Below are 10049 nucleotides of genomic sequence, written 5' to 3'. Positions count from 1 at the left end.
ACAAGATCTTGAGCAAAATTTTTGGTAGAGCTGTGTGAAATCTTTTTATGGCCTACGTGAAGAAACAAGGTGCCACATGAAAGTTTGCATGTTCGAGCACTTTCTCTCTTGAACTGAAAAGAATCTTAATGCAAAGATTCAGAATCCTCATGCAAAAATGGATTATCTTGCACGAAGATTCTTGAATGTGCACGGAACTGTATAGACAGAGAGCTTGAAAACTAATTTTAAAAGTGCAAAAAAGGCTTGAAATTTTCATTTTCTTGGCCCCACGGTTGCCAAAAATGTATGCATGAATATGTGGCCTCTGTTAACACAAACACTTCAACATGGCCATTGTATGCAGATTCATCCTGGAATGAACATGAGATTGTTCACCCAAGATTTTCCTTGCAAAGTGACCTGTTGTCTCCTATCTAAAGGGATTTTGCTTGTTAATATCCTCATAATCAAGGCGCAAGCAACCAAACCCTCTAAGAATGAAGGATTTGATATGCAACTAATCTATGTGAGAATTCAAAGTAATCTATGATGAGATATGCATTTAATCTAAGAACAAGTAAAGCAAACTAGATTAATCATATGCATATTATACTAAATGAAATTAAACTAAGGATGCAAATGTATGCAAAATATGAGCAAATGTGAGAAAATGTGACTATGAATTTCAACAGCACTTTGATAGATATTCAACTCATCCTCTCAAAATGAAGAAATGAGGGTCTCTTAAATAGATTTTCCTGAAATCCATCAATGGTTGAGATTGATTTCAATTAATGGTCAGGATTGAAGATGAGGTTCAGTTAAGGTGGAAGATTCCTAAATTAAAGGGAGTTAACTAACTTAGATCTAAGTGTAAGAGTCAGTCAGCTCAGATAGACTTTAGTGTAAAAGCAAGTGATCTAGGTCACTTGTAATTTGATCAGCAGTGAACTCGAAATTTCCATTTTTGAACTAAAGAGAAGAATTAGAAAAAATATTTATTTAATAAAATGAGATATGCTCTCATAAATACCTTTTCTATTTAATTAAATAATTTTATTTAATTAATTAGAGACACTTTTCTTATTTAATTAAATAACTTCATTTAATTAATTAGGAATAATTTCCTATTTAATTAAATAACTTTTCTTAATTAATTAGAAATAACTTTTCTATTTAATTAAATAATTTTGTTTAATTAATTAAAATAGGCATATTTATTAAATTAAATAAATTTAATTCCATAGTACATTAGCCTTAGGAGATAATTTAATTTAATAAAGTATGAATACTTTAGATTAAATTAAATTGAAATCAAATAGGTTTAACGTGGTTAATATGAGTGTGTACTATAGGGATTAAATAAAGAGTTTGATTAATGTAGATTTGAGTTTTAAGCCTTTGACAATTAAGTCAAGTAGCAAAACTCAGAATAAGAATTTGCCTAGTGAAATAGGACTTTAGAATTGATCAGAATAGACCAAAATTGGTATAATGGCAATGAGCCAATTTTGGGATATTACACTAAGTAGCCAACAAACCAAATCTTCCAGCCACCTCTATAGCTCAATAAGGGAACCCATGAGAGGCCATTGTTGGTGTGTTAAGATGAGGGGTATGTTTGGTGTGCTTTGCCAAACACAACAATGTGGTGAATCTCTTGCATGTGAGTGTGCAAATGTGAATGATTGTGAAAACCTTGAACCTAAGCTATATGAGATGGAGAACACCTCAAGAAATGGCTATGGAGAAAGCCATACTTGAAGCTATTCAATGAAGATGATATGAAATGTAACCAAGAAAGATAACTAGTATACAAACTATACTAAAATGTAAATGCAATAAAAATGTGCATGCATAAAGAAACTAGATGAACAATGCAAATGCAAAGCTAAACCAACTACCAAAAGGTTAATATGCACCTAAAAAATCACCATGAAAAATCTACTAATGCAAGCTCAAACTACCATGAAAGCTCAAACCATGAATGCAAGCTCAAATCTCAAACCAACATGGCAGCAATGCAATAATGGGAGATGCAAATGCTCGAGATAAGGCCTCTATTTATAGGCTTGAGGGAGGAATTGGTGAGGTGGCATCCATGTAGATGCCACATAAGGTGACATGCAAGCCATGCAAATGGTCAAGAATTCAAAGTTTTCTCACCCATGTTTGAGAAAACTTGAGAAGAAGAGTGGGAGACAAGAGTGCAAAGGGGAGTGTGTAGGCATGCCACCTCACACATGTGTGAGCATACACTTAGGCTAATGAGGGGGATTAGGAAGGAGTTTAAGAATGATTAAGTGGGATTAGAGAAGAAGTAGGCTTAAGAGGATGAAAATGATGGTTATAGGCTAGGCTTAAGATTAAATTAAATGAAATTTAATTTATTCCTGGGTTTAGAAGAATTAATAGGATGTGAGGATTAAATAAACAAAATTTATTTTAAAAAGGGGATGATGGAGGATCATGTGTTAAATTAATTTAACACATTAAGGCTAGGAGTATTTAAATTAAATTTAAATACTTAAGAGAATGAACACATTAGAATTAATTATTAATTAATTAATTATATTGCTCACATTCTTCTGCTCATTTAATTAAAATAATTTAATTAAATAAGTAGAAGAATGTGAGCAATATAATTAATTAATTAATAATTAATTATAATGTTACGGGCAATATTAATAAATTAATATAGTCTTTAGGGACAATTTTAAGTGTCTACACATTTATAAAAGTATGATCTTTAAATTCTTATTCATCATTTTCTCTTTCTTTCATGTTTGTAAGCTTTGGAAAAGAATTATTATCAAGGAAAGAAAGGGAAATAGTTCATTTTTAGCCACATAGCGTGAGAGGTGTTCCTATTGTTACACGTTTTGCAAAATTTCATTAAGTATATATAGATTACAATATACTTTGTCAAGCTAACATAATGAATATACATGGCTTTGAGTTTGATCAGCTTACAATTACAAACTGCTAAAGTGTATTATAGAATATAAATATAACTCTAAAGAAGTCTCAATCACATATTTGTGATGTGATCATAGATTTGTAAACTTGATTATAGAGACTCTTAAATTGCTTCATAAATTTTTTACTATATATGTTAATTAATGGTAACATATGAACCAATTTTCTTCAATACTTGAAATTTGTGTTTCATGTAAGTTATGTGCAAATTTGTATCTTGCCCACGAAAGGAATTGACATCTAAATTCAATCCCAAAATGCCAATGAGATATATCAAAATGTTATTTGTTTGAATGAAGATGATGTAATTATCATGTTGCTCATTGATTGGCTACTGAGTACTTATAATTTTTGTTGAAATAGTCTCTTTAATAACTTCATGTAAATGTTGTGCAAGTAATTTATTTGCACTGTGCCTCTAAAGTTGGAGCATAATCATGGCTATCTTAAACTATTCTGAAATCAGCCCAATTGTGAATGTCCTAACTAAGATATCACTTTATTTTGTTTGATTCTATTAGTACAACATGAATGCATTCCCGAGGCCATCCTATGGATGGATGTGATTTGCTAGGCTAATTTTAGAATGGGAAAGACCATAGTTTTGGTTCTTTCTACACTACAATAGATTGAACCTGTTCTTGGGCAAGTTGCAACTCTTGTCTTGTGTCATACTTGAGAATTGGCATATCAAGTATTTTAATTTATAAACTAATATAGTGGAATTTTTTCTTTGATAATTGGGCTTTTGTGGTTACTTTATATTTAGTTATTGTCATTAATAATGGTTTCTTACCACTTCTATTTAATATTGTAGATATGCCATGAATTTGAGAGATTTATCACTTATTTAATAGATTTGAAGGTGGTTGTATTCTATGGAGGGGTAAACATTAAAGTCCATGAAGCATTGCTAAAAAATAAGTGTCCACACATAGTAGTGGGTACTCCTTGAAGGATACTTTCTCTAGCAAGGGAAAAATATTCGAGTCTCAAAAATGTCAAACATTTTGTCCTTGACGAGTGTGATAGAATGTTGAAATCGCTTGGTATGTCAATATATATCTTTTTAAATAGATTCTAATTACATAGTCTATTTAGTATGGTTTTTAATTTTTTAAATGTTGTAGACATGTAGAGAGATGTCCAGGAGATTTTTAAGATGACCCCTTATGAAAAGAAAGTTATGATGTTCTCTACCACTCTAAGCAAGGAGATTCAACCTATCTACGAGAGATTTATGCAAGATGTAATGTCTTCTGTATAAGTTGACCTGTTTAATCCTACATTATATATTACTTTAATGATTGGGGGAACTAGTTTGTTTTTGTTAAATTGGCTTTATTTAGGTGGAATACTAGTTATGCTTATTTCTATAGTATTGATCTTAAGATGTTTATTTAACCCTTGCAAAGGTGATTCATGTTTCCTTGAAGTTTTGAATTTCTTAGCCAAGCCCTTTTTTTCCTCTTCTTTATGATCACTAGTCATCAATACTAGACTGCCATAGCTTTATTCTAATTTTGAAGTTGGGATTGCATGTTACCTAAATCCTTTTCTTTGCATTCGCAAGAATGGAGCTGCCTTAGAGGTAATGCAGATATGTATTTTCTATGGTGGCCAACTTTCATTCATTGTACATGGTGTAGACATGGGTTACACGTGGCCTCTATTACTAGTTTTGTAACAACAATACAAATAATTAATTCAATGATATAGTGAACTATTAAATTCAAAATTTAGGGATGGTATATTGGACCACGAAGCCACTAGTTGAACCTTTTCAATACTTTTCATTCAACATGTGCTCCTTGGATGAATGGGGGGATTGTTGTGGCACTATTGGCTCTTGATCATGATCACACCACCTAATGCTACACACATTTGTTTCTATTTATAGCCTATGGAGATATACATTGACAATGAGGCAAAATTGACACTTCATGGTTTAGTTTAGATATTGAATTTATTTGAGTTTAATAATGTCTGATAAAATAGTACACCATTCTCTCTTTTGTTGTGTCTGGTATTTATGTCTTGAGATTCTTCCAGCACTACATCAAACTGAATGAGCTAGAGAAGAATTGGAAGCTAATTGATTATTTGATGCACTGGACTTTAATCAAGTTGTGATATTTGTCAAGAGTGTTAACAGATCTGCAGAGCTAAACAAGCTTCTTGTAGAGTGCAACTTTCCATCAATCTGCATTCTTCCTGGAACGCCACAAGAAAGGTACGTTTGATGTTATTTTTCTTTTTGAATCTGCTATGGTACTTAATGTAACAATTCCCTTTTCTCTTTAATCTAGGATATGAAACTGAATTTAATTTTTATAATTCTTCCATCTCACATTGCTAGCTACTTCATTCATAAATAAAACTTTTTGCAATTGTTGTATACATATTATTTATGACAATATTTTGGGATAAAAAGGATTGTGCCTTTTAAAATTCCTGATATTTCATGCAAATTTCTCTTAAGCATTTGATTCAATTATGTTTAACAAATACTAATGTGTTTGGATTAAGATAAAAAAAAGCTTTTGAAGGGGACCCAAAACCCTTAACAAAAACACAAAAGATAAACCATTAAGCACCACCAAGTTTTACAAGGACCTAAAACCTACAGTTTTGAAAAGATCCAAATAAGGTTTTATAGGGACTTAAAACCACAAGATAAAACCAAAAAATGTGACCAAATTTTACAAGGACCTAGAACCTAGTTTTAAAGCAAAAAAACCAGATAAAAAACCTAAGCTAGCAACTAGAAACTAGGACAACAACCAAAACCAAGAACCAAAAACACAAAGAACTGCTATTGTAGTTCTTTGACTATTTGGGCCACTTCTTTTCTAGCCTCTATAGTAGATTGACTGGTGTTCACAGTAGATTCCACAGTGCCCTCAGTAGCTTTTTTCCTAGATACTAATGTGTTTCCTATGATAGTTTTAGAAGTAAAATTTTAATATGTGATTTTTCATGCAAATTAACTCGGTACAAAGGTTTCAAGGAAGGTCATAAGGTAAAATGAAGAAATTTGACTACCAGAGGCCAATGGTCCTATGACATTGATATTATGTAGGAGCTTTGATATATAGTTGGTATTAAATTAGAAGCAGTTGGACCTCTTATCAATGATTCCTTGAGGTTCTCCAATGTCCTGGCCATGTCTCTCATTGAAGGTCATTCTCTTGGTGATTCACTACTACAAAGAAAACCAACATTAATGAAATAAATAAGACATCTAATGTCTTCCATTTTTCATTCACATATGTCAATAGCCCAACATCAACAATATTTGCCACTCTCTCTAGGAAAGTTGTCACCACCCACTTTCACAAGTTCATATCTCCGACAAACATCTCATTGCTTAGCCTCTTCTTTGTAACCATCTCTAATATTAGGATTCCAAAACTATACACATCTTTATTTGTAGAAACATTCCAGCCTAGCCCATAATCTACAAAAAAAATTATTCATGAGAATCTATTAAGGAAAATGACAATGCCAATATAAAAGATACTCAAGAAAAAAATTACCTAGAGTAATATAGCCTATAGATCCTCTGAGTGCAAATGTTGTTATACTCAGTAAATCTATAGGGTTTGTAGCAATTAAATGGGATATACCAAAATCATTCACAAGAGTTATCATGTCGGCATCTAGGAGCACATTACTCAATTTCAAATCATAGTGAACAAGCTGCAGAAGACAATCACAATAAAGATATTCCATGTCATGTTCTACATCTATGGCAATGCTCAAACATTCATGCAATCCCAATTGACAAGCATTTTGATAATCTTTTTCAGGGTACAAATACTTTTCTAAGCTTCCATTAGATGCATATTTAAGAACTAAACCTTTCAAGCTAGGGAAATAAAATGCACTTATGATTTTGATGAGGTTATGGTATTGAATCCTCCATGACACTTTTTATTATCTAGTAAAGCTCTTATTAGCTTTCTTCATTCTAAAAATTTAGTGTCTTGGGGGCCACTTCTTGAGATTTAGGACCTAGTCATCTCAAATTTTAGTAAGCTCTTTGTTCATTCATTGGCATCATTTTAGATTTTATCTTTAAAAGTCTAATGTGTTTTTTATTCCTGTTAAGGAGATGATTAGAGAAGCAATTTCAGAGGTGAAATATCCCCCCTAGTCTTCTAGTTTCTCCAATAAGATGAAGTGTGGTAGTGTATTTCTATTTTGACAAAGTATTTTCTCATTTTTTATTATTACAAGATTAATCAAAGTTAATTTTGTATGTATAAAGAGTGGGTAATTTCCAATAAGGAATTTCTATGATAATGATTTGTAGCTTTCAATCTCTTAGAATTTTCCTTGTGTGTTCCTATTGGATAGTCATTAAGTTTAGTAGTCACTCTAACTACTTAAACTTTACATTTACATAAATGAACAGGGGAGTGGTGGAATATTGATCCTATTGAAGTTGAAGCTGAAGCAAATGAAACTGGAGGTGCACCCAATATTTTAGACACTTTAACTATAAATGGACAACTAAGAGACCTCTATTCATGCTCAACATCAGGTACCCATTTTCTTTTTCTTAGAAAAGGATTTGGATTCAATTGGGTATAGCTCAATAGATCAAAAATAGTAAATTCTAAACAATTTGTCCATTTCTAACTAAACAAAATCAACACAGTGAACAATGAAATTTGATGTATGCAAGAACAACAAGGCTCATTATACAATAGGGAAAAACATATCTTCTTCATATTGTCAATGTTGTAGTCAATAATCACCTCTTTTTCAAAGTTGCATCACACAATCTCATGGTGGTATCAATGGATGCCTCCTACACAAAGTCATACATGAAAAACACTCTCATGTTAACATCTAGTCAGACTATAGATGTACTTCTCATAGTTGATCAAGCCAAAGCAAAATACTACATGGCCACCAAAGTATACACTACTAAATTTGAATCAAATATTGGCAATAGCACAACAACTACCATTTTGAGCTACGTGGGTTCAAATGCATTTGCCACTTCAATCTTTCTAGACCTTTTAATTTACAATGACACTGCAAATATGACCAACTTCACCAAATCCTTATGAATCCTGGCTTCATAGGAGCATCGGTTGATGTTCCCCAAACTATAAGCGATAGTAGTATCATAATAGTAGGAAAATAGTAGCAATTGATCTTCAATAGTGATATTGAAGGGTCTCAACATTACAAATCATTCTTAGAGAAATATAGATTGTAGAAGTTGGAGTACTATGATGCGATTGTGCAAGGAATATGCCCAAATCTACTATGAACAAGTCATGCATTGTTTAGAATTCAAAAAAATACTACTTTAACCCACACTTAATGGCTATTCATGGTTGCACATCAACTCTTAGAAATGTATTGGAAATTTAGTTTTCTCTAAAACATCCTATTTGAGTCCAAGCATCTTCCATACTATACTTATTTTACCACAGGTGGCATATGTTCTCATTGGCATTCAAAAAAACTTGTTTAGCAACATGTGTATCATTACTTGTTGCAGTCATTTCTTTGAGGTCTTTATAAACTTTAATTCATATAGACACCATTTTATTTGTTCTATCTTTTCTTTGAACTTTGTTCTCTTAATATCAATAATATCAATTTTACTGTATATCTTTTTTCTTCTCCAATAAATTTAAGGCTATTTGTTATTATTTCTTTGACCATTTTGCTACTTTTCCATAGGACTATTATTCGTAGATCTTTCTAGTAATATCCTTATTACTCTTTGAATTGAGGTCAAAACAATTATCTACTATGTTCAATGACTGAGTTGAACTATCTATCATAGATTTGAGAGAAGAAATCAAGACTCTTACATGCTTTTTAAGTTGATCTTTAGTATGTTTATTTTCCTTAATTTTTACTATTGGTTTAGTTGCTAAAATTTGGAAATTGTGAATATCCCCTTCATGTGAAGAAGGATTGAGATTCCATTAATGTTGAAACCTTGTTGTCATGGAAAATCTTCATGTGAAACCTTGATGCTATATGAGGGCTAACCATTAGATCAACTTCAAAATCACTAAATAGACATGCTATACAATGGCAACTATTACCAAGCCTCTTCTAAAATTGCACTGGTCCAAGAAGATGATCTAAGAGAGAGTCCATGGGTAGGCATTAGTTGGGGGATTCACCTGCACTATTTTTTTTAAACCTCATAGTTTGGTCAAAATTTTGACCATCTCCTCGTGGTTTTCCACAAATATTTGGTCAAAATTTTGCCCAATTAGGTCAAAATTTTGAAAAAAATGGCAAATTAGAGTGACCATAGACAAAGACTTTTTGACTAATGTATTCGTCAGAATTTTGACCAACTTGCAAGTTGGTCAAAATTTTGATGAAAAAAATTTCCATGAATTGCTTGGTCAAAATTTTGACCAAAATTCATCAAAAATTGACTCCAAATTTACTAGTGAATTCCCAACTTGTAGACTTCCATCCCTAAGATCTTTCCTCAAATCTATAAAGCTTCACTTTCCTGAGAACTCATTTCTGATACCAATTATTGGAAATACAATAGGAAAGTAGACTCTAAGAGGGGGGGTGTATTAGCACTTAAAATATTTCAACCTCAAAAACATTCACCACATATCCATCTCACAATCTATGCATATAAACTAAAATACCAAATTAAACATATACATCCATAACATGAAAGTAAAACATTCAACACATGTATGGCATAAGATATTTGGTTACCTGAAAACCCTCCAAGGAGAAGGTAAAATTGGGGTAGGGATGACACCCACAAATCTCCATTACTGCAATAATAAAGTGTATCGAATGATGGTTATAGTGTGTTAATCATGAAACATGATCTACCCTATGAAAGGGCTACCCTATTAAATGATTACAAGATTGTTAGATCTTACCATGTTAAAGGATTTCAACACCCTACTAGAAGTGTGTTTGGTAAAATAACTTTAACTTACAATAAGGTAAGCACCCTATTAAAGGATTTACAATAGCATATTAGGACTACTTTGCTAAGAGATTTGACTGATTCAGTTGTTAAAATATCTTAGCAATGATCCTTTAGTTAGCACTATGTTGCTTGA

The 10049-nt window shown here is 31.9% G+C and overlaps 1 pseudogene; it reads left to right on the top strand.

Annotated features, from left to right (window-relative positions):
* Window positions 1-3490: 3490 nt before the first annotated feature.
* Window positions 3491-5204, top strand: LOC149551678 (DEAD-box ATP-dependent RNA helicase 15-like; annotated as a pseudogene).
* Window positions 5205-10049: the final 4845 nt, after the last annotated feature.

Source organism: Cupressus sempervirens, chromosome 6 (assembly GCF_028749045.1).
Source record: "Cupressus sempervirens isolate cs-2001-9-10 chromosome 6, ASM2874904v1, whole genome shotgun sequence".
Lineage (NCBI taxonomy): Eukaryota > Viridiplantae > Streptophyta > Pinopsida > Cupressales > Cupressaceae > Cupressus > Cupressus sempervirens.
This window is presented reverse-complemented; position numbering and strand designations above follow the sequence as displayed.